The 27,695-nt window shown below is 31.2% G+C and overlaps 1 protein-coding gene across 1 annotated transcript in view; it reads left to right on the top strand.

Moving 5' to 3' along the window:
* Positions 1-27,695, top strand: part of LOC130798077 (filament-like plant protein 4) — a 38,356-nt gene that overhangs the window by 1,775 nt on the left and 8,886 nt on the right. Inside the window, exon 2 of the mRNA XM_057660938.1 lies at positions 11,283-11,486. The gene's annotated coding sequence lies outside the window, so the exon portion shown is untranslated. The remainder of the gene's footprint in view (positions 1-11,282; positions 11,487-27,695) is intronic.

Below are 27,695 nucleotides of genomic sequence, written 5' to 3'. Positions count from 1 at the left end.
AATCATACTCTTCCGCCACATGCATTTACCCGTGGCTAATCATATTCTTCTGCCACATGTATTTACCCGTGGCTAATCATAATCTTCCGCCACATAAATTAACCTGTGGCTAATCATATTCTTTTGCTACATAAAATATCCCGTAACAAGTTATATTTGTCTACCCCATGCACAACACGAGACTACAAATCATTCATACAATTAAACTCATAGATAAGTAAGTATACTATTTGCAGGAAAATTCAACTAATAGTGAGGTTTGTAATACTTCCTTGTCAAAAGTAAACATAAATATACATAAAGTTTTAAGTAAAAACCTATTCAATAATTAAACACAACATTTTAAAACTACTATAAATGCATAGTCTTCCATGTAAAATATGAGTATATTTGTCTCAACACTACTACATTGATATAACATCTTCGGCTTTTAGAATCCTGAGTTCATTTACCTACAAAAAAAAACATATTATGATTCGTATGTCCACATGCATAAAAACTAAAAAGAATAACAAAATTATTTCCTTTAAACTTCTAGAAGAAATCAAACATAAATGGAGAGCATCCAAGTAAAATTGGTGTAGCCGCCATCAATTAGACAAATATGATCAAGCTTAAACTTAACAAAAAAGATCCCTCTTCATTTTGACACCAAACATAAATAGTGGGTGGGGGATGCTAGGGGACAACTGCAATCACGAATGTCGAATCTAGGAGACCTCATAATTCAGAAGCATGGGTCTAAAGATAAGATAAAAACAAACTCCACACTCCATATATAAATACACATCTAACAAAGAAAGTCCACATTATACCTCTCGGATCACTCCATATATAAAAACAAACTGAACAGTTCAATGTTTATCTTCATCACAAATTAATTTCTTATGCATGAGAAAAAAGAATATGCAAATACTTACATTAATTCGATGAATTGTCACTTTCTGCCCAATTAGTCTTAGAGTTTATCCCACAGGCTTGTAAAATCAATTTTAAAGCCTAATTGTTTGAGGAAATTTTCTGATTAAACTCATTCCTAAGGATCTCAGCTTCCTTCTTTGCCTTTTCAACTTCTTTTATAGCCTCTTCTGCATTTTTGTTAGCTTCTTGAATTGCTTTTTCAACTGTGCTTTTTATTTCATTAATCTCTTGAGTAAGATCCAATCGAGAAGGCTTCACATGAAAATGCTTGGTCATACTTCTACCAGGCCCATGAGCACGTAAATATCCATGCTTGTCTTTACCAAGCACCACTTGAAAGATTCGTTCATGTGATTTTTCAATAACTCCTTGTTCTCTTTCCTCCTTTAAATTATTCACCAAATCCTTATTACAAATGTAAACAAGTTAAAAAATGTATCAAGGTACGTACAATGTAAGACTAGATGCCAAAGCAATTTTAACTTATAATTGCACGTGTGTTGTTAGCTAAGGGGTCACCATTTACTTGTTTTTTCGATTTTCTCTTACGAGACTCTGTTAGCACATCGAGCCGTGAGCATGTCCCTTTATTTTTCATCTATTCACAAAAGTAAAATCATATCATCAAAAAAAGACAATGATTTCTTAAATATGTATAATTAATTTACATACAATTTCTTGACGAGTACAAGCAAAACTTTTGGCTCCATTATAATGAGGCGTCTTCTAAGAAGATCTACTATTACTTGCTTTAGCACTCTTCTTCTAAAACATGTGAAAATAATTATAGTGAATAATTAATAATTATAAATAAGGTTTGATTATAATCTCAATTGAAAATTGATTATTCCCTAAATTTAGGATCACTCCAATAATCAGCTAAGTATTTCCAATCTCGTTTCAACATGTTAGGAGGCCTATTTTTCAGGCATTGTTCTTTTGTCGTCAATTTTGGATCGTCAAAGTATTTTCTCTTTATTTTGTGTCCACTATCTCTAAATAGTCACCTTACCTGCTTAATGACATGCTCCCTCCTTCACTCTGGATCATCAAATGAGCACTTCTCCTGATGATCATGAAATGTTATTTTTGATAATAAAAAAATAACATTTACACTATACATTGATTTCTTAGCAACATTTGCTGAAAAAGAAGAAAAATTCATTTCATAATTTGATTGGTTGTATATGTAAAAAGGGTGTTATCAATCATGATGCACAAGTAAAGTACGAATAGGTGTATCATCAATCTCTTCCACTTCCATACTTTTAGATGAATTTGGTTCTAAAATTTGTATTGCCTCCTCATTTTCAACAATTTCCTTTTCAAGCACGATATAATGATGCCTTGGCTGGGACTTCATGACAACAAGCCAATTTGGGTCAAATCCATATCATTAACATAAAAGACTTGTTGGACTTGTGACATGAGAACAAAAGGCTCATTTGTGCGCAATTGACATTGCTTATTAACACTAATAATTCCATGTTTGTCGATTTTTATACTTCTACCAATCTTCAGAGTATCTCACCAATCACAACGAAACAATATCAGTTGCTTTCCCTTCAAATATTGTAATTCAATTATGTCCAAAGTAATCTTGTTCTTTATCTCCACCAATGCCTTTCACCATGACTACACTGTTTTGATACATTCTGTTCTTTTGCAATTCTAGAGTATGAAATCTAAAGCCATTTGTAAGATAACCATGAAAATATCAAACACCTTTGCAATTGAACCTTCGGGTCGATTCTTGTTTCAAACAAAAAACTTATATTTGCGCATAAGCCTACAAAGTAATAGATATATATTCAAGATATGTTTAATAAAAAAAATCTATAATAATTTTTTTCGATTGGAATAAATACCTTTCGATTGGGTACATCCAGCGATATTGAACAGGGCCACTCAAAAAAAATCTATAATAATTAGTGGTACAAGTGATGATTTGTAGTTGTGTCGATTGATTTGAATTTGTATCGAATCCAAACTAAAAACCAAACTTTCACCCCTAACCGTAAGAATAGCTAGATCAGGGGTCGGAACTCGGACCTCTATCAACGTTACATGACTTCACCACTAACTATAAATCTTCAACCACATTAATTAACAAAAGTAAGTCATAACTAGAAAAATATCGATATAATATTCAATACTAAACAAAATTATTAAAAAAAATCAATTTAATCCATCCTAGATCGGGTCAAATTATATCAAATTTCGAATGTGTTGAGAAAAGAGGCGATATAATACACACACTTTCTCCCTTTGTGTTGTTAGATGAGCAAAAATTAACCAATCCAATCAAACAAACAATAATAATCCCACAATCAAGCACAATAAAGTAAAATTGCGAAAATAAAGCAAACACACGATATTTTACGTGGAAAACCCAATGCGGGAAAAAACCACGGGACCGTAAGTGGTACCACACTCTTCCACTAATCACCAATAAAATTAATGGGTACAACCAAAATCCTCTCTAGACAATGCTAGAGGTAATACAAACACCAAACAACCCTAAATCATCACTTAAAAGTGGTAAAATAACAATTAGGGTAAAATTAGGGCAAAAAATAAATTACCCACTTACAATGCACAAAACGACAATCCAACCGTTGAATATGTAGGTTGGGTAGACAGGAACACCATGTCAAAATTTGACGAAAAACGGAGCACGAATGGCTTTCGATCGGATCGCCGAAAAGTCACGCGCGATACCTTTTCTTCTCCTCTGAAAGTTTCTCCTGTTTCTGGTTTTCTTTGTGCGTGTGTTTATATTTTTAACCTTTTTTTATTATTATTATTAATAAATAATAATAATATTACTAGCTCATTATTATTAAGCCCATAATTAAATATATTAATTGGGCCTTCCTCCAAGTGGGAGGGAATAACCCAACAAATCTCCCCCTCACTCCAACTTGGGGGGTACGACAAGTCCCGCTTTCAAACGGCACACCTCTAACTTGTCTCTTGGAAGGATCTTCGTCAACCTATCCGATCCATTTTCATGAGTAATGATCTTCACAAGCTCAAATATTTTTTCTTCTATCTGATCTCGAATCCAATGATACCTCCTTCGTATATGTTTCGTTCGACCATGATAGGTAGCATTCTTAGCTAGGTGAATGGCACTCTGACAATCACAATGTAACAAATGATCATCTTGCTCCAAACCCAACTCCTCAAGGAAGTCCCTCATCCACACTAACTCTTTACCAGCTTCAACAGCTGCCACATACTCTGACTCAGTAGTCGATAGAGCAACACATTTTTACAATTTAGATTGCCAAGAAACAGCTCCCCCTGCAAACGTCATCATGTAACCAGAAGTATACTTACTAGAATCAATATCACCTGACATATCAGCATCTGTGTAACCATCCAACACAGGTTCGCCAGGACCAAAACATAAACTTACTCTAGAAGTACCTCTAAGATACCTTAGAATCCACTTAACTGCTGCCCAATGCTCCTTTCCAGGATTAGACATAAACCTGCTAACTACCCCAACAGCATGAGCTATATCAATCCTAGTACATACCATAGTATACATCAAACTACCTACAGCGGATGAATAAGGCACATTTTTCATCTTCTTCTTATCTTCATCTGTTGTAGGACATTGTTTGGAACTCAATTTCATATACACTGGCAGTGGAGAACACACAGGCTTAGCATTGTTCATATTGAACCTTTTCAGCACCTTTTCAATGTATTTCTCTTGTGATATCCACAATTTCTTATTTTTCCTATCACGAGAAATACGCATGCCTAAAATTTGTTTTGCAGGGCCAAGGTCCTTCATAGCAAAGGACTTGCTCAAACTAGCCTTTAAGTCAACAATCTTATTGGAATCACGACCAACAATCAACATATCATCAACATATAACAAGAGAATGAGAAAGTCATCTTCAGCAAAATTCTTCACAAACACGCAATGATCAGCATATGTCTTGTGGAAGTCATTATCAACCATGAATGACTCAAATTTCTTGTACTATTGCCGAGGCGCTTGCTTAAGACCATACAAACTCTTCTTTAAGCGACACACAAGTTTCTCCTTTCCCTTGACCTCGAAGCCTTCAGGTTGCTCCATGTTAATTTCCTCCTTTAGGTCACCATGGAGGAAAGCAGTCTTCACATCAAGTTGCTCAATCTCCAAATTCATGCTGGCAGCCAAACTAAGTACAACTCTGATTGAAGACATCTTCACCACTGGAGAGAAAATTTCATCAAAATCAATCCCCTTCTTCTGTTCATAGCCTCGCACAACAATCCTAGCCTTGAACCTAGGTGGTTGACCATCTTCTCCGTGCTTCAACTTAAACATCCATTTATTCTTGAGTGCTCGTTTCCCGTTAGGCAACTTTACTAGATCATAAGTGTGATTCTCATGCAAGGAATTCATCTCATCTTGCATGGCATTATACCACTCCTTACTTTTCTCATGTGACATAGCCTCCTGAAAGTCTTCTGGCTCTCCCCCATCAGTTGGTAACACAAACTTTGTAGTAGGATACCTCATAGAAGGACGTGGTCCTCTAGTAGATCTTCTCACATCATCAGGCTGTGGTTGCGGTTCAACAACTGGAGGCTCAACTTCAGGTTGATCATCATGACCATTATCACCAATATTGTCATCATCATCCTGAATATCTCCCCCTTCAACTCTAGGAGTCATATGCGGTAAGACTGGATCAAAATTGATTGGAGTATGAGAGGACGTTTGTTGCTTTGGCTTTTCAATATCTTCAATATTCTGATCTTCAAAGAACACAACATCTCTACTTCTGAGAACTTTCCTATCTACTGGATCTCATAACTTGTACCCAAGAGCATCTTCAGAGTACCCCAAAAATATACACTGCTTTGTCTTCTTGTCTAACTTGGATCTCTCATCTCTAGGAATGTGAACAAAAGCACGACATCCAAATACCCTCAAGTGCTTGTAGGAGACATCTTTACCAGTCCAAACTTTCTGAGGAACATCACCATCAAGAGGATTTGAAGGTGAAAGGTTAATCAAGTACACAACTGTAACCAATGCCTCTGCCCAGAAAGACTTGGACAACTTTGCATGAGAGAGCATACATCGGATTCTTTCTTCAATTGTTCTGTTCATCCTCTCTGCAACTCCGTTCAATTGAGGTGTCTTTGGAACTGTTTTCTCAAGCTTGATGCCTTGACCCTTGCAGTAGCTTTCAAATGGGCCTCTGTACTCACCACCATTATCAGCTCTCACGACCTTGAGCTTTCTACCAGTTTCTCACTCAACTCTAGCCTGAAACTCCTTGAAAGCAGAAAGTACCTGATCCTTGGTTTTCAACACAGTAAACCACACTTTTCGAGAATAATCATCAATAAAAGAAACAAAGTAAAGAGCACCACTATGGGATTTAGCATCCATAGAATATACATCAGTGTGGACAAGATCAAGAGGATACTTTCTCCTAGATGGGGGGCGAGAATGAAAAGCAACCCTATGTTGTTTACCAGCTAAACAATCAACACAGGATCTAAGAGACATACTTGAGACATCAGGGAGATATTGCTTCTTAGAGAGCATCTGCATACCTTTCTCACTCATATGGCCAAGTCTATTATGCCATAACTCACTAGAACATTCATCTGCAACATTTACCTCACCCACGCAAACCTTCGCTTGCATCATATAAAGAGAACCTTGCTTCTTACCTTGGGCTGCTATGAGATTCCCCTTGCAGAGCTTCCACTTACCATCATTGAAGTGGCTGAAGTAACCCTCTTCATCAAGTCTACCTATAGAAATGAGATTCAATCTGATATCAGGAACGTGTCTAACATTTCTCAAAATCAGCTTACAACCGGTGGAACTCTCCAAGTAAATAGTGCCTTTGCCGACAACCCTGGATGACCCATCATTCCCCGTTCTAACACTACCAAAATCACCACTAGTGTAGGACGAGAAATAGTCTTGATGCGAAGTAAGATGATACGAAGCACCCGAATCAATCACCCAATTGCAGTCATCACCAGCTACATTCAAACACTCTTTATCACCAATGAAGAGCAAATCATCATCACTGATTGCTAGAGCTGTAGTATTTTTCTCTTCAGACTTCGACTCAAATGAATCACTCTTTCTATCTTTTGACTTGTCTCTTTTCATCTTTCTGCAGAACCTCTTAATATGTCCCGGCTTGTCGCAGTAATGACAAATAATTCTACCCTTGGATTTAGACTTGTCTCTGGAATTGTCTCTACCTCGAGAAGGTCGATTTTTGCTTCTTCCCCTATTAGACTCTTGTGCAACATAATGAGCTTCAGAATAGTTGGAGGAACCCATCTCCTTTCTCCTAGTCTCTTCATTCAGCAGACTAGCTTTGACACTCTCCATTGTCAATTTACCATCAGGAGCAGAATTGCTAAATGATACAAATAGTGTGTCCCAACTCTCTGGCAATGAGGAAAGTAGTAATAGTGCCTGCAACTCATCATCTAAGGACATTTTCACTGCAGACAATTGATTAATCAAACCTTGAAAATCATTCAAATGTACTACAATGCTATTACCATCGTGAAATTCTAACTTTACCAATTTTCTCATCAATGACGCTTTACTTAAGGCGTTCTTCCTCTCATACATAGCCTCAAGTTTCATCCACAATTCATAAGCATTCGTGTCATTGGAAATATGTTGGAGCACACTAATATCAACAAATTGTCTAATGGTTCCTACTGCTTTTCGATTCAAAATTTTCCATTTACTTCCATCTTGACCAGTGGGCATAGACTCATTTAAGATTGGTTCATACAAATCTTTCACATAAAGAATATCTTCCATCTTAGTTTTCCACACGGCGTAATTGGCAGAGTCCAAATAAATCATACCGTGCATACTAGATTTATCATCCATCATAAACCAACACAAGAGTATCACCCAAGAAAATATAAACCAAGCTCTAATACCACTATGTTGAGAAAAGAGGCGATATAATACACACACTTTCTCCCTTTGTGTTGTTAGATGAGCAAAAATTAACCAATCCAATCAAACAAACAATAATAATCCCACAATCAAGCACAATAAAGTAAAATTGCGAAAATAAAGCACACACACGATATTTTACGTGGAAAACCCAATGTGGGAAAAAACCACGGGACCGTAAGTGGTACCACACTCTTCCACTAATCACCAATAAAATTAATGGGTACAACCAAAATCCTCTCTAGACAATACTAGAGGTAATACAAACACCAAACAACCCTAAATCATCACTTAAAAGTGGTAAAATAACAATTAGGGTAAAATTAGGGCAAAAAACAAATTACCCACTTACAATGCTCAAAACGACAATCCAACCGTTGAATATGTAGGTTGGGTAGACAGGAACACCATGTCAATATTTGACGAAAAACGGAGCACGAATGGCCTTCGATCGGATCGCCGAAAAGTCACGCGCGATACCGTTTCTTCTCCTCTGAAATTTTCTCCTGTTTCTGGTTTTCTTTGTGCGTGTGTTTATTTTTTTAACCTTTTTTTTTATTATTAATAAATAATATTATTATTACTAGCCCATTATTATTAAGTCCATAATTAAATATATTAATTGGGCCTTCCTCCAAATGGGAGGGAATAACCCAACAGAATGGAATAGATAGCAGGTTTAATTCCAATGTACACTTCACTAATTGAGTATTTGAAGAGCCAACTTGGTAGATGTCTTATAAGAAAAAAAGCCTCTCATATAACTGAAATGAAGCTGTAAAGATAAAGGTTAGGGGTATAATAAAGTTAGATCCACACTTCATATACACATGTTGCTGATCTTACCACAACAGATAGATGGAGTAGCAGCCTTTTCTTCTCCCATTTTATTCTCTTCTTTTGTTATTTTTAAGGGGAAGCAATCATCATTCCCTTCCAAAGTTCATCTTACAACAACCACTCGCATGGGTCGGACTGAGCTCGGATTATCCGGCCTCCGAATTTACTCTAAATAAACCTTGAATTATTATTTTCTGTTCACCTCCAATCAAAGTCGGATTATGCATACTCCAACTTTACACCGATTTGGACTCTCAAACGATCCAACAGAGTTCAGATTTCAAGCTTTATTCATGAAATGTTGATGTTAACTTATTTACTGATTTGGTCTAAGTTTTTACTTCTTAATGTCAAAATTAACAAAGGGCTAAGACTAAAACCATTTGAAATCAATGCATGGTTGAAATTTGAATTCATGTACCATCCCAAGTTGTAATTAATTTGCTATTGAAAGATTACAAAGAATAATGAAATAGACATTATAAAATAATTCATCCACATATTATCAATGGCTTAAATTTAGTCTTTAATGAATACTTTCTTAAAATAACTACTTAAGAAATATAAGAGTAAGAAATATGGATAAACTTGTGTTTTAATATTATAATGGTATTAATATGCTCTCACTATTTTTTTATTGTTGTTACTTTGACTTTAACAAATAGTAAATACAGTGTTTATAAAAGTTACTTTCATAATCTTATATTCATTTGTTCTTTCCATTCACTTTTTTTTCAGGTCTCAATGCAAACTTAAAAGTTAATTTTTTTCTAATTTTGAGTTTTAAAAAAATTCTAAAAGTTAATATTTAGAAGGTATATATTGAGACGAATCTATCAAGACCCCATATGAATATATTTTTCAAATAGGTTGATGAGAAATCATAGTCAAAGTTTGACACTAAAATTCGTAAGTTCTAATTGAGAAGAACATATGAACACGGAGAGAGTAATATATTGTATGATACTAATGGTCAAAGTTGTATAAGTTTGTCTATGAAAATCTAAATAAACAAAAAAAAATCAAAATCATTGTATTTAAAACTTTGAGTATTATATTATTAAGTAATAGTAAAACATAAGTTTTGTGAAATTGACTTATAGAATGAAACACAAATCAAGATTAGAGTTTTTACTTGAATTTCACATTTAATCTATGACTCAAATGTCAAATTTCACAAATTTTGTTTGAATAAATCTATTATCATTTTATCTTTATTATCACTACAAAAAATTTAACTTTTTAAGATATTGGATTTAGTGACACTAAAAAATGCCACCGATTTATATTTTTAGTGTAAGAATTAGCGGTTTTTATTTTAAGTTCCACTATAAAGTGATTTAGCGACACTTTATTTGATCTTTAGTGACATATATAATTGTTACTATAGTCTATAGTGACATTTGTGAGAAATGTCACTAGATCCTATGTCGCAAAAAGTCTTAATATGATTTTTTATTATGCTGCCAAAGGATCTAATAAATGTCACTAAATCCTCCATATATACTATTAAGAATTTGAAGTTGCGACATTTAAATTAAATGTCGCTAAATATATGCTACTAAAAACAACTTATGTCGTAGTGTATGAAGTTCTTTTTTTTCAAAATAAAAATGGCATAAATACAGAACAGATATCGCGTCATATAGGTTGAGTCGAATTCGGGTGGATTCAGAGTCCGAGTCGGGTCGGAGTATTGGACTTTTTTACGAGGTCGAACTTCAGTCCATTTCTAAATCGGACTCAAAATATATAATCGGATTCAATATTTTTTCTTATATGGAGATCAAATTTAATTTCTTGGATCAGGTGGAATCAAAAGTAAATTCAGAGTGAATTAGCACCCCTATCAACCAGTATGCAATAAAACGTAATTTTTAATTCTACTATCAAAATTACTAGAAGAAAATGTATGACAATGATACCAGCTACTCTTATGTCTCATGGGAGGCACAAAGGTTAAAAAAGTTACGGAAATTGGGTATTTTAGTAGAGTATTATAGGTGTGATTATGTCTTTAATGGGTATTTATAGGTTTTAATTTTATAAAAAATAAACCGTAAAATTTAGTGGATTATCATAAGTAGGACTATCTGTAAAATTAATAAAGAGGCAAAATTTATAGAACGAATTAAAATACTATTATTGTGTAAAATTTGGTCTCGTTGAATTTACATTATAAGTAAAACTTTTTCAATAAAATTTGTAACCCAATCCAATCTAAATCTTCTTAAAAAATATGGTTAATTAGTTTGGATTACTTTTGAGCTTATATATATATATATATCTTAATTGAATTAAAATAGGAGCTTATTACTTTCTAAATTCAGCTAAACTACTAAATGTGTTATGTTACGTGCCAATATGAAATCTTTAGTTAGCACACCAAGTAAAAGTCTTAAGTGCCCTTACAACAAAACTAAACATACCTTTCTTCAATGATTCAAATTTAATTTTTTCGACATTATTTTAACTGTAATTTTTACATTTTTTATTTACTATTTACTTAATTTATTTTGGTTTTGTGTTTGATACCTTGTGTCTATAGGGACGACGACCCATATGTGGGCAAATGGACTATTGGAGATTAAATGTATATTGATGGAATCAATATGATTACATTAAAGTGAAGGAGGAAAATTTTGGTGTTTTGGTCTAGACATAATGCCAGTTCGTCTTTATTTCTGAATAACCAAAAGTCGACTTAGACTTTAATGAAATTTCAAAGGAGTTTTTCAGCAAATTAAGCCAGGTTGGTTTTCCTAATGGCCATACAAAAAGCCGACTTAAATTTTGCTTTCTAATAATGGTTATTTTGCGTTTTGTTTTTCTCCTTGGTAATTATAAGTTTGAACTAGTTGCGGCAAATCAGTATCTTAAAAGGCCCGTCAATTTATGACGTAATTTTAGTTCTATTCCAACTTCTTCAAGTCTAATCATTTCAAAATTGTAATAGCTACTAATTAGTGTTGCATGACAAGTTTAGATCAAACAAATTATGTTTAAAATAGCTTTTGCAAGTTAATACAATCTATGATGTGATTTTAAAGCTATTTCATTTTGTCAATTCTAACCATTTCAAAACTATAATACGTACTTAATAGTGTTGCGTGTCGAGTTTTAGATCAAACAAATCAACTTTAAACTAGTTTTTGCAAATTATCGGCTTAACAAGCCTTTAAAACTACAGTATGCTGGATAGTTGTTTTTCAACACTTACATGATGAAAACACTCACACTTTGTGACATTGACTAATTTGATTGACAAATCCGCTATCGAAACACTCTAAAGCCCTAAAAAAGCGGCTAACCATTTCAAACGTTGTAAGTTTCAAACTCATCAAGTTTTCTTTACGTAGTCATGATTTAGTTAGCTATTCATCACTACAAGCATTGATCTTTTCAAAGTTATCTTTACAATTATTATAGATAAAAAAATTGAAAAGGTTTTAAATGTGAGATGTGTTGGAAAATACTTTACATGTGAGACAAAATCTCACATCGATAAAATAGTGGATTGTTGACTTGTATATATATTAGGTGAGCTAACCTTCTTACTGCCATATGGTTTTGAGAAATAATAAACCTCACTAAGTATATGTGCAAGTCAACGCTCTTGACCTGTGGGTTTGTGGGTCCGAGGCCACGGGTGTCCCGTGTCTACACAGTGAACCACAGTGAGATTATATGACGAATTATCAGGACCTAATGACATGTATTAAGATGTATGGTATACTCCCTTTGGATAACTTATTGCGAGTTTTCTTCTAGATAGGATGAGTCAACCATTAGTTTGGAATACTGTTTACAGTTTTGCAGCTTCAGCCCAAAACAGTTTAGCTAAATCATTTTGTAAAAGTAGAATCCTGGGCCTATATTAATAATACACTAATATGAGAAATAATATACTAATATTAAACTAATACAATTAATAATATACTCATACAACTAATAATATGCTAATAGTGCACTAATTCTATTAATTATATATTAGTACAACTAATATTATAATAATGGTATACTAATACGACTAATAATGCACCAATACGATAATAATAATAATAATGGACTAATACGAGTAAAAATAAACAAATACGAATATTTATTATATACTAAATACAACTAATAATACGCTAATACGAGTAATAATATTCAATGAACTAAGAATATGATAATACAACTAATACTATACTAATACTACTAATAATACACTGATACGCTAATACTACACTAATACAACTAATATTATACTAATGATATACTATGACTAATAATGCACTAATACGAGTAATAATATACTACACTAAGACTACTAATGTTGCACTAATACGACTAATAATATACTAATACTACAATAATACAACTAATAATAATAATAATAATAATACGACTAATGCATACTAATAACATACTAATACTATACTAATACAACTAATAATACACCAATACGATAATAATAATAATAATAATAATAATAATAATAATAATAATAATAATAATAATATACTAAATGGTAGGAGTGTGATGTTATAAGTTTAATAACATAGCTTAGAATTCATTAATCAACATATGGCCTACTAGGTGGAGTGTAGATGTAATATCTATGAGCTCTCGGGTTCAAACCTTCCCTAAGATATTTGTGTGTAAAGTTGTTTGTTGAGATGTTGGGTGCCACGTGAGTGCATTGTGGTTGCCACATGGGTATGACGTGGCACATTATTTCTTTCTTTTTTTATTTTTTTTCCGACCAACCTAGTGATTGGGAAAAAAACTTTTTCTTGTCATTTGGGATAGATTTTGAAATAGTATTTTCCAACTAATTTCCGACTATTTATTATAGTAGGAAAATTAGTTTGAAATTTCCTACTATTTTCTGACTAACTTGGTAGTCGGAATTTTCGACTAATGTTCCGACTAACCACGGTTAGTTGGAAATTCCGACTGTTTTCCTACTAAAATGAATTTTCAACCATTCTGATTCGACTACCCAAAACAGTCGGAATTTAGTCGGTATAGCTATATACCGACTGATTTCCAACTGTTTTGGGTAATCAGAATTGTGTCTTTTTTTTTTAGTGCTTACCAACATTGAGAGGGGAGATATTGACCGTTTTTGATGATGTTCCATGACTCAATATCTAAATTCATGAAGAATATTTGCATTAAGGAACGCCAATGAGCAAAGTTGATGCTAATGAATGATGTTGGACAGTTGGTACATCGACCTTGAGCAATACCTCCATCTCCATAGTACTCACGTTCTTACAAATGATCATGTGTAGAAAATATGAAATCCAACTATGAAACCAATTGAAAGATCGTATTGAGTACTTAGCTTAAATATACTAGAAAAGGGAGTTGAATATGGTATATGCGTTGTTTTAATTTTGCCTCTGTTAGGATCTTATTGAACACGTTAAAAGAAACTTTAAACTTAATAAAGCACAAAAGAATATCGAACAAAACACAAATATTTAAGGACTTCAACTCAAAATGTCTGGATTCTCTAAATAAAACCGTAAGATTTTTCATTGACGGTTTTTTGTTCATTTTCTCATTTCATAAGATACAACTGATATTGAAGAAGGTACACATACCTACTACATAATGTTGTAGCCTCTAGGTAACGCCACCTACCAAAACTCCTAGTGAACTAAAACAGAAACTCAACTTAACGCAATATACTAAGTATTGAATTACACACTCAATGGTCTTGCAAATTGCGATTTCTTAAATTAGGGTTTCTGAAATTCATTTTTTCCAAATCAATTAGAAAATTAATTATTTATTCTAGGGCATAATTAGATATTCTAGTTGATTTAGAACACTTGAAAACATCAGATTTGATTTTTAGTGAAAATTTTGTTTAAGTTGGACTAAAAAAACAAAATTAATTTAGATCGATTTGGTTTGGATTTGGATTATAAATAATATAAATGGAATTAAATTTGATTTGAAAAAGTTTTATGAAGAAATAAACTGCATACCAAACTTTCACACTTATTTGTGTTTAACTTTTTTGTGTTTAATTCTTCCCTTTTTTATACTATGTGATGATCATGGATTTATGTTTGGCTTGATTTTGAGTTAAACTTTTGGGTCTCGTTATCATCGAGATATCGTCTGCTAAGTCAACTTATCAATTTAGTTCAATTTTTATGGATCACTCAATTTACGGTTTTGAATGTCGTGCTAGAATTAAAATTAATTAGATTGATTTAACATTTTGTTTGTTTGGAAAATTGATTTTGCTCAAAATAATTTCAAATCTAAGTTATTATGGATTGATCTCAATGTCCTCAACTATATAAGTTATGTGCTTAAAATGATTATTTGAACTATAGAAATGAGTTCAACATAATAAGTAATGATTTTTTTTTTACTCCAATTCCCTCCGTTAACCACAACCAAACCAACAACCACTGCTCGGCCTGATATTTAACTTAACTTAACTTAAAATTAGTGATCTTTATAAGTTTTTTGACATAATTAAATATAGTGGTTACTTGATTTAATTTTCAAATAAACTAGGTTAGATTAAAAGTTAAATATTTAAATATTTAAATATATATATATATATATATATATATATATATATATATATATATATATATATATATATATATATATATATATTCCAATTAATTGAACATGTTAATTTCTAGTGGGGTAATGTTGGAAGCTGAACTTACGGACCAATTTGAATCAAATTCAAAGACAATGAAGAAAGAAAAAGTAATTGAGCAAAAAGAAAGAAAGAGAAAAGTAAGTTGTATGAAGAGAAGTATATATACATATACTTCTAACAAACAAAGAGAAGTATGAAGAGAAGACAGCAAGCAAGACTAAAACGATTTGTTACAGAATAAAGGAATCCAATACAGTTATTAAAACTAACTTACTATGACAAGTAGTAATAACTACTTCTAACAAACTCCAGAGACAACGTACAGGCTCTAACTTTGCTTGTAGTCTACTCTTTTAGTAAGACTGTTAATGCACGTGCCTGTTGTATGGTGCCTGGTGCCTAGCTTGTCTTCATAGAGGAATTGTCCTTACCTAGAACGACATTCGATTTGCAACGGAGAATCACTACTACAAATCATCACTTGTGCCACTAATTATTTCATGGAATTTCAAAATTTGTGACAAATTTTGATCTAGGCACGGGAAAAATAGGTTTCAAGACAATATCACTATCATTCCTAAAAGTTTTGCCACGGGTAAATATATATCGTGGCAAATAAATACTTGTGCCACGGGTAAATTAATATCGTGGCAAACAAGCACTTGCGCCACAAATCATGTCACGGGAAATTTTTTTGTAACAAACAAAAACTTGTACCAAAAATTATGTCACAGGTAAATATTTATTGTGACAAAAAAATTTGTGCCACTAATTATGTCACAGGTAAATATTTATCGTGGCAAATAAAGAATTATAAGTCACTAGTAAATAGCTAGTGTGGGATTGTGTTAAAATTATAACACCAGAATTTAAAATTTATCGCAAGTTTTGATCTTGCCACGAAAATAGTATATTTGAAGAGAAAATAAAAAAAAATAAAAATAAAAGTTTATCAATGATTTAAATTCAAAATCTTCATCCAACTTAATTATTCTACATTTATTAGAAAATAAGTAATATTTTTCCTTGTTTTTTAATTTAATATAAGAAAAAAATTCTTTAAACAATGATGAATCAATATATTTTAAATAAAAACATTTTTAAAAAATTTGAGAAGCTTTTTTCACTTACTAAATACTCGAATAGACCTTAAACAATGATTTTAGGTAAGATTAATGTATTTTCAACAAAAGAGAATAAGGTTCTTTCTAACCCATTCCAAGACTTTTCCAATTTTTAATTTAGTGAAAATCAGATCTTATCATCTTTTTCAATTCAAGAACACATGAAAAATGTTCTTTTCTTTCTCTAACCGTGCTACTCTACAAAAAAAGAAGCAATTTAGACTAATAGTTTCCGACTAACTCAATACAATCACAAATTTCCGACTAATATTTCGACTGACAAGCATTACTCGAAATTTCCGACTAATTTGCTACTAAATCAGTTTTTGGTCAGAATTTTATATTGGAACAAAAACGAAAAGTTTAAATTGAAAATTACCGACTGAATTTTAGTCAGAAAAATTCATACCATTTTTCGACTAAAATTCAGTCGGTAAAAATTTCTGTGATTACTCCATATGAACAGACATTATGGAACACTTGGCTTGTCGTTGCTTCCCTAATAATACAGTAATACGACTAATTACATACTAATGTTAAAATAATACAACTACTAATACACTAATACAACTAATAACATGCTAATAATACACTAATACGAGTAATAATATAATAATGTAACTAATACTACAATAATACGAGTAATAACATATTAATTCTACATTAATTCGGCTATTATATACTAATACAATTAATATTATACTAATAATATACTACTACGACTACTACTACTACTACTAACATACTAATACTACACTAAGACGACTAATTACGACATACTACATTTAATAATAATAATAATAATTATTATTATTATTATTATTATTATTATTATCATCATCATCATCATCATCATCATCATCATCATCATCATTATTATTATTATTATTATTATTTTACACTAAGCGGTAGGAGTGTTATGTTATAAGTATACTAACTAGAGCTGTTCAAATGTGACCTGACCCGAAATCGAAAGTTAACCGACCCAAAAATATGTTTCTTTTTTAAGTTTATCGAACCGACATTATCCGAACTGTAGTTGCGCCCGAACCGATTTACGACCGAAAATGGTAAAATCGAACCCGAACTGGGATCGATTTTTATAACCGAGATATAACTGTTAACCAAAATTACCCGAACCTAATAGTGACCGACCCGAGTCATACCCGACCCGAATCATGCTCAAAACCGAACTTGATCCGCCTAAAACCGACTTAATACGAACGAATTTTTTATTGAAATGCTATAAACCTGAACCAATTTTTAACATAGAGGTATGATCGACTCATATTCAATCATCTTATTAATTAATCTAATAAAGTAATAGAAATTTTAATAAATTAATTTATACATACATGGTTTCATATATTTAGAGTTAATAATCAATGGTCAATATTTATTTAACTATTTTTAATCAATTTAGATGAAAAATGATAAAACTTTAATTTTAACTTACAGTCAAACAAGTAAAAGTAACAAAGTAATAATCACTAACTGATTTGCATTTTAACTATTTTGCCTTAACTAAGGGGAATCTTATCATCAATTACAAAATGTCTAACGACATAATCTTATATTGACTCGATCTATAGTAATTATTAATTCGTAGCAGAATTCTACTAGAAAATAATACCTGAACCTGATCTGTACCCGGTAAAACCAAACCAATTATTAACCGATGACAGTCCGAAACCGATTGACTACTCGACACGAACTTCAACCGACACCGAACCGATGCTAACCCGATAGCTCAAATAACTGATCTTCAACCAAACCGTGACTAAACCGACCTGACCCGAGTGTGACCCGCCATAACACGCATCCGAAAAATAACCGATCCGAAATACAACTGAACCAAATGACACCCATCCGAAACTGACTCGATCACCCGAATGAACACCTCTAATACTAACATTACTTAAATTATCGCTAAATAACTGATGGCCTAGTGGTTGGAGTGTTGATATACCAACCTTGAAGTTGTGGGTTCAAATCTTATCCAAGGCATTTGTGTGGAAGGAATGTTACTAATTGTTAAACATTAAATCTATACTACTAGTTGAATTTCTCTGTTTACGAGTCTAATTGTATAAATGATTTGTAGCCACATGTTGTGCATGTGGTAGCCGAATATAATTTACAATGAGTCCTACCGTGGCAAAAAAAGAATTTATGCCACAACCATAACTTTCCCGTGGCCTAGACATCATAGCCATGAGAGATTCTTACTTGTGCCACAATTGCTACTGTGACACAAGTGATGATTTGTCGTAGTGAACAGGAACGGAAGCACGAAATGCAATCTAGATTAACTCGGGAACGATTGGGTACGAGATACATTATGTATAAAATATATATTTGAAAACAAAATTGAATTAAAATGATTATTTTGCTTTAAATAATTATTTTCAAGTGGAATTTTTTTAGATCTCTAGGTTTTATCTCGTCTTTCTACCTTCTTATTATGTCAGTTGAGCGATTTAGGTCACGTTCGTGGTGATTGGAAACAGGCGTTCCAGGATCGCGAAACGTGACTACGTTCAACGCTCTATGTAACTATGCATAGAGGCAATCTAGCACAGTATTCGTCTTGCAATGTAACTCTACTAGTCAGTGGCGGATAAAAAACTATAGAGGTAACATTTACTTTTTGATGTTTGAAAGATTAAGGACCTTCGTCAACTATTAATGGTAAAAGTACGTATTAAAGTATCGCAAAAGTTTAACTTTGGTAGTTTTGAACTTTGAATCAACAATATCACAATATATAGATCCCTATTTTCTGGAGGCCCTAAACAATCGAACACCTTAAATGAGCCTAAAATGAACAACCAAATTCACCTATGAAATGAACTTCTTATAAATTCACTTACGGCCCATTTGGTAGTTGGTAATAAACAGTGGTAATGAGAAAAAAAAATTAGTGTAATTGTGGTTGAAAAATCTCTTTGGTGCCTTGATGACCATGCTTCTCCAACTCAATCATCTCATTTTCTTTATAAATTTTATTCCAATCCATTACTAATGGGAAATGTGGTTTTAGGTGGTAATGGAAATTTGTAAACAAAAAAACTTTTTTATAATTAAAGTTTATTACTATGAAAATAACATGAAATTTTTGATAAAATGTTACACTATAAATCATTTTCATTACCACCATTTAGTATAATCAAACGGGCCGTTTGGGGTTTGGAGTGGGAGTTGTAACAAAATTTTAAGGTAGTTTGGTTGATAAGTGATGAAAAAAGATTATAAATTAGTTGAAAATTAAAAAAATCACTAATGTAGTCTTTTTTTTTCACTTTCTGATTTTTGCACCAAAAGCCTACAGAACAAATTTGATGGGACAAGGAAATAAAAGAATATTTTTGTGGGACTTTTCCTTCTCCAATTCCCAAATTGGCATGATTATGATAATAAATCTCTTTTAAAGATGTGTAAATATTATTCAAATGTTCGAAAACATTATCTCAATTTTTTTTTGTGGGTTTATTGTATTTGCCTTTTTTTTTTTATCAATATATCTGCATTTTTTTTAAATTCGCATTTAAAATTTTAACTTACTTTTTATTTCATCCATACAAATCTTCAATTCTCCTATAAAAATATATTTTAAAAGTTAGTTTTACTCTTTTATATGATTTTCATCCAATTTGTATTTGTGGATTTCTTTGGAACCAAGTTAGCAATTTTTGAATTTATCAAACGGAGCCAAGAAATGAGTGGGTGGGATTAAAAAAGTGAATGAATTTGTGTGTGAGATTAAAAGTGGTTGATGAAGATATTACCAAAAAAATGAAAAGAATGCAAAGTAAAATTAGGTAAAAATGATTTTAAATTAGGTAAAAAATAAAATAGAAGAAAGGGAGTAAAAAAAAAGTATTAGACTTCACCTAAATTCAATTAAAAAAAGACTATTTTATCATTAAGTTTGATTAATAGATGTATATATTTTATAATGTGAAATCACTATCTTTGGTCCCTAACTAAAGTGATTGACAAATATATATATTGGATGTGAATAGATAGATCATTTGTCCCATTGAAGAAGATATAAACACCGTGACAATGTTAGCATCATTTCTTATTTTTATGTTCCATCCTTCAATAATTCGGAGCTGTTCAAAAGTGATCCGACTTGAAAATTTGATCCGAAATCGGAAGTATATCGATCCGAAAATGTGTTTCTTTTTTAGGTTTTTCGAACCGATATTATTCGACCCGAGTTATACCCGAACTGGTTGACAACCGAAAATGGGAAAACTGAACCCGAGCTATAACCGATTTTTCTAACCGGTACATAACTGTTAACCGAAAATCATTAAGTTATGAGTGTCCTAGTGTTTGGGGTGTTGCACCTTGATGCTAGAGGTCAAGGGTTCAAGCCCTAGCAACAACAATTATTCGAATATGGGATTGGTTGGCTGGGTATCATTATAAAGAATTTTTTTTTTTAAATCTGGGCGACGACCCCAGGGTCGTAGCCAAGCCGTAGCCCTCAAAAAACGCACATGGTGACGACACCTGGACCGTAGCCAGGTCGTCGCTCCTATTTTCTTGATTTTGGCGACGTTCAGGCTTTCAATTTTCATTTAGCGTCCACTAAAATGGCGTCCACCATTGGGGCCGTTGCTCGGACCACTTTTTGCCAATTTAGCAATTAAATGGCGATCCTAAGTGTCGTCGCCATTTTGTTATTTATTTGTAGTTGTACAAGCTAAGGCCTATTCGATTAACTGATCAAATTCATCATCATTATTAAAAGTTTTGACACTTGCACTAATAATATAAAAAGCGCCTCATGACGAGATTGTCTCACACAAGAATTTGTATTGGTGAAATACTTTTTCATTCCAACACAATATTTTTTACACAAATAATGTAGAGAAAAGGAGATGGAAAATTATGAATTAGGGACTAATAGAAAAGAAGTGTGAAAAAGGATACATATGGCTCATTTTACTATGGTATTGGTGTATCAAAAGCTGAAGCTTGTGTTGATGAAAAGGAATAGAAACTTGAATGTTCAAGATAAGGGGAGGTTAGGGCAAGTGGCAATAGATAGAAAAAAAGTCTGGGTTAAAAAAAAAAGTTATACAGGTCATAAGATTCCAATCACAACTGATTTTACACTTATAAACCTTCTTAATGGTAAATATTCTCTGCATTTCTTATTAATGTCCTCATAAGAAATGTACATAAAAATTACGAAAAAATGAATCTTTTAAAATGTAAATATATTATTTTATTGAATAAAAAAATTAATGGAGAAAAAGTGAAGACTATAATCATTAAAAAATATAAAAATAAAATTAGTGAAAAAAATAAAGATCATAACTATTAAAAAAATATTTAAACAAAGTTACTGAGAATATTACGTACTAGTAACAACCATATTAAAATTTAAAATATAAATAGAAAGATTTTTTATGAAAAAGACAAATAAAACATCTTAAAATAACAAATGAAAAAATCACTAAGGAATGGAGAGTAGAATATTAAGTACTAGTAAGAGCCTAAAAGGAGTCAACTTAAAATTACATAGAATCACAAATTGTGTCAAGGAGCTAGGTAGAGGTGTTCAAAATAAACACGACGATCCAATTTATACCAGACATTGTAACCAAACTCGACTTGACTCAGTTTCAAAATGAATTTAAAATAATATAAAAATCAATGTGGACATAAGACTCGATTTTGAACCGACCAAAAACACATGACCTAATATCAACCCGCTTTTTTGAATGAACACCAATAGAGCTAGGTCACCCACCCACGGCCCCGCACCTTCACCTCTGAATATAAGATATGTGAGCAAGGATTGACTCGAGAAGAAAAAACACTAGGAAAGCTCTATGGTTGGTTGCGCTAAAAGTTGAATACATCGTAGATTGTATAATTATGATGCAACGTGAGAATATATACGTCCAAGCGGAAAATTGACAAGTGAGTTGTTAATAAACAATAGACGACGAATACGATTATACGTCGTTGTCTATGACAGTGGTTATTAACTTGCAAAATTGTAGTATATGAGTTGTATACAAGAGTCAAACACCTTGGATAGTCGCATGTACATAAGTTATTATTCAAAGTATTTGTTAGTAATGTGAAATTATTAATTAAAATGACTATGTGATTTTCATTTCATTATCTTTTTTATTATATTAGTTTTCAAGATCAAATTGTATTACAATACTTGCTTGAATTTTATTTATTGAATTATTTGTAAATTCCAAATTCAATTACATATTGTAAATATAAATTAGAGAAAATTGAAATAAATAAACCTGTAAGCAACTTATTATCGTATTACAAACACTTGTCACAGAAAGTTATCAATCGATACACTAATTTAACAATTCATTTCAGTACCCAGAAACAAGTCCATAATTAGTATCACACTCCGTAAACTTCCAAAACCATTAGAATTAAACAATAAACATCATAATTGAAACTTTAACTCAATGCGCAATCAAATTATTTCAGTACCTAAAAACAAACCAAAATTAGAATATCGCCGCCTCCATAATTTCCAAAACCATTAGAATTAAACCATAAACACTGTAATTAAACTTTAATCTCGGCGAGAAATCAAAGTATTATACATGTACAACAAGCGTGCAGATATCATCAAAATTTTAACAAAAATAAAAATTAAAAAAAAAATAAAAATAAAATTTAAAAGTTTACCCGGACCCGGACCCGTCAAATTTTTTTGGATCCAGACCCGGACCCGGATCCGATGGGTCTAAAAAATTAAGACCCAGACCCTTAAAAAAGGGGCGGGTCCAACAGGGTCCTGGACCCATGACCATCCCTACGAGCACCCATCAAATAGTGCCATAATTTCTCCTATTTAAAATACTTGTCACATTACGGTTATTAGTATCATTAATCGTTCAATCTTATTTTATATATTGCGTTTAATATGTAAGACAAAATATAATTAAGTGGAATCTTAATCATCTAATCGCATATTTTTATAATATTAATTTTTTATAATTTTTAGATGTGCGTAGTCCAACATATAAATTATCAAAATAATACACTTTATTGAGTAAAAGTCAAATAAAGCAAATATCTATAATGGAATGGTGTAAGTACATTTAATATTTTATTAGGCAATCAACTATAGAATACTACAAGCCTCTTATATAGAGATGTTTGATAATTGGCTTTTACATTGGCTTTTTGGTGGGCTTTCGCTTATTGTCTATTGGTCAAACAGTCAAAAAAAATATTCGGGAAATAGGTTTTAAGTCAAAATAAAAAAACTACTCAAGATAGCTTTTTGTTGGCTTTTGACTTGTTGGTCTAATTTTTTCTAATAATTAGCCAAGAGCCAACAAAAACAACTAATATTTTCAATTGGACAAATAAATCAACAATCAAGGGTTAATAGTCAATTGTCAAAGAACTTCGTACTCTATAATGATGTTATATACTAGCTAATGATGGCCCTAACGGAGTAGGTGCCAATTGTTATAGCTAATCAAGTTATTCCAATTTTGTTGCCCAAATGACAATCAATCTAATAATACGTGAAAACCATTTTAATACAAAAACATATTCATGAATTCGTTCATTATCCCGTGATATACTCATACATGATATCCTATTAAAAATTTATGACAAATTAAAAAAATTAATTGTAATAGTTTTTTTTTTCCAATTTGTTTAATGTTGTATGTTCTAATGATCTTGCAAAATTTTTTTTCTTATGAAAGTAAAAGAACAAGAAAAACCCAAATGTATAATTATGTATTGATGAGATTAAAAGAAAATTTTAATTTATCAATGCACTGTAATAATATCTGAGTTTTAATTCTAAAATATTAGGCTCAACAATATAAATTAATATATTAATTTCAATGATCGTCTACGTGGATTGTTCTTCTCCATATATTGTAAGTTTGGTCCTTCATATCCTTTTTCTACCCATCTCCTGCAAATCATCTTCGAACTTCATCGCACTCTTTTAACTTTCTCGTACTACGACTTTCACTATAGTGTTGGTGTAATGACCCTTTGATGAAACTTGCACTTTAAGTATTAACTGCACACTTCGATCACATAATAATTTAGAGATAAAATTTAAAAATAAGTTAAACATGTAGATTCATTTAAAAGAAAAATTTTGAGACAATGAATAAAAAATACTTGTTACTTACAATTTTATTTAGATAAAGGGAGATAAAGAAAAATATTGTACCAATACATAAAAAAATATTTGATTACTTTTTATTAATATTTTGATAATTTAAATATTTTCTAAGCTGATTAAAGTGATATCGGTTAATATTAGATTTAAAATTGACTTAGACAATTTCTATGAAATAATCGTTGACCCATCAATAGATTCAATTGATATTAAGGCGTTGGATCCAAAAACAGAAGTAAAATAAAATTAAAAATTTGCAATAATGTAAGATGAATTAGTATGTATGGGTGATAAATAAAGGAAATGAGAAGAGGGTGAGAGGAAGGCAAAAGAATACAAAATGAGCTGTAGATTATACAAGTATTTAAATACAGCTCAGCCTTAGGCCTTATTATTGATGTTGTTGCTTCAACCACAAGCGCCTGGGATTCTTCTTATGTTAATCACCTTCCACTAACTCCCTTCTGTCCTACTCTTGTAGTCTTGTCCCTTCACCATAATACTTAGCTATCACTTTTCTCTTCAAATTAAATCTGATGATCCAATATATATTCGATTTAATACTCGATTTTAAACTAACTCAAAATATTTGATCCGAAATCGACCTGATAATTCGAATGAACACCTATGACTCCATCCTACAATACATTTCTTTTTTTTAATTGACTATTTACTAACATTATTCCATTTTTATCTTTTTAAGTAGTCTTTAATGATTTCCTTTATCTTTTTAAGTGACTCATAAGTATCTAACCTATAAGGTTAATTTTTAAGAGAATTCCTATTAATTTCTTCAAAATCGTGCTTTAAAAAATAGGAAAACTAAAGAGGAATGAATCATATGATATCCCCCTTTCTTTTATGTCTCTCTTATCATATTAATAGTCTAGTACTACTCAAGGAGTCAAGGTAATTCTTCCTGAGATATTTTTAATAGTCAATTCTAATTGTAAATAATTTTGATTATTTAGAGATATAAATTATTAAAAATAATATATAGATAAAATTATATGTAAATTATTTCGAATTGAGTCGAATTATAAACTGTTTCGATTAATCAATTTAATTAATAACATATCTACTTATGATCCCTATACAAAATAGATAAAATACAAAAACTAAAGTTCTATGTAGTATTACTATTACTTCATGCTATTTATTCCTTATTTAATAATTATTGTACAACACCATCTTACCAACTATAGTATGAATAATGTATGCAAGTAATAGTATACTTAGTGTAGCCTTCACATTTTGTCATTTTATAAAAAGTCCACAATTTAATGACTTATTGTCTTCAATTAGAATCATACATTGGTAACACCGTAATGTATGTTAATTAATACCTTCATATTATTTCTAAGTTGATAATATGGTAGAGTTTGATTGTCATCAAGTATTAGAGAATTTTAAGTTAGGAAGCTACAATCCTGTTTTTTTATTGAAAATTAAACTGGTTTAGTGAAAATATATATACTCTAAATAAAATTTAGTGTCTTACTAACTATTAAACTTTGTTTGATGAAGGATAAAGATTTATAGAAAATTAATGAAATTTATATGTATTTAAATGACTGAAAAAGTGTTAAATAGAACGATGAATTATTTAGGTTAAGTATGTTTTCATCAAACACAAGCAATATGTGAGATTTATTAAACGTAATCAAAGTAGAATTTGTTTTCATCGAAATGATAATATATCAAACTAAATGATTAATGTCTTTTTTTTTCCTTTGTATTGTTTGAAAAACCTAATACATCACTAGTGAAAAGAAGTTATCTGCCACATGACATAGTATGTTGCGATCATAATTACAAAGAAGCATAAAACTGATAGGCCAAATTAGGAAAAAGAAAAAAAATAACATTATATCTTATGGTTCAATAGGAACTACACTTTTTTTATCTTCCAGTTTTAAACCAAAACAACAAATAAAAGAAATAGCATTACTATTTCAAATGTTTCGAGCCAAAACCACAATATATGGTGTCTAAACAATCACAGTGTATGAGGTTTTTTCTACTAGTGCATGCATAGTGATGGATTTGTTAATAGCATTTACATAGTACTAATATAACAATGCGTTTGGAGTAGGTATTAAATAGTGAAAATGGTAATAGAAAACTAGTGTATTATTGGTAGGAAAATCTCTTAACAAGTCTAATTGGTCAGCTTTGCTATCCTCCAATCATTTAATTTTTTTCAAACAATTCATTACAATGCATTACCATTCACTTTAATAAATTTAATTTTTGGGACATTGGATTTAGTGGCATTATAAATATGCCACTGATTTTTATTTTTAATGTAATAATTATTTTTTTTATTTTAAGTTCTACTATAAAGCGATTTAGCGACACTTTATTTGGTCTTTAGTGACATATATAATTGTTACTATAGTCTATAGTAGCATTTGTGAGAAATGTCACTAGATCCTATGTCGCAAAAAGCTTTAGTGAGATTTTTTATTGTAGTGCTAAAAAGTCTAATAAATGTCACTAAATCCTCTATATATATTATTTGAAATTTAAAGTTGCGACATTTAAATTAAATGTCGCTAAATATATCCCACTAAAAGCAAATTATGTTGTAATGATTTGAAATAAATGTGGTATTAGAAGGTGATGGAAAACTATGAATAAAAAAGTTTATATGATTATCAAAGTTTCATTATTATGAAATAACATGGTACATTTTATTAAAACTTACACTACAAATTATTTTTATTACCATCGTTTAAACCAACAACCAAACCAACATTAATTGTAGAGCTTAGAAGTATCTTTTAATATTTTGAAATGTGCAGGTGCTATTATTTCTATTTATTTTTCCTATAAAGTTCTTGCACTTGTTTTTTTTGTTTCAATATTAGTTAAATAGAGTTTGTTTTAACTTTTAGAATAATGTTAATTGTTTATAATAAATATGCTGGAACTCCTTTAATCTTGCGCTGATTATTATTTTTATCAAATTGGTCACATAAATTAACCCATTTAATTACTTTATAGTTTATAGTTATTATTATTTATATGACTTGATAACTA

The sequence above is a fragment of the Amaranthus tricolor genome, chromosome 13, assembly GCF_026212465.1.
Source record: "Amaranthus tricolor cultivar Red isolate AtriRed21 chromosome 13, ASM2621246v1, whole genome shotgun sequence".
NCBI lineage: Eukaryota > Viridiplantae > Streptophyta > Magnoliopsida > Caryophyllales > Amaranthaceae > Amaranthus > Amaranthus tricolor.
This window is presented reverse-complemented; position numbering and strand designations above follow the sequence as displayed.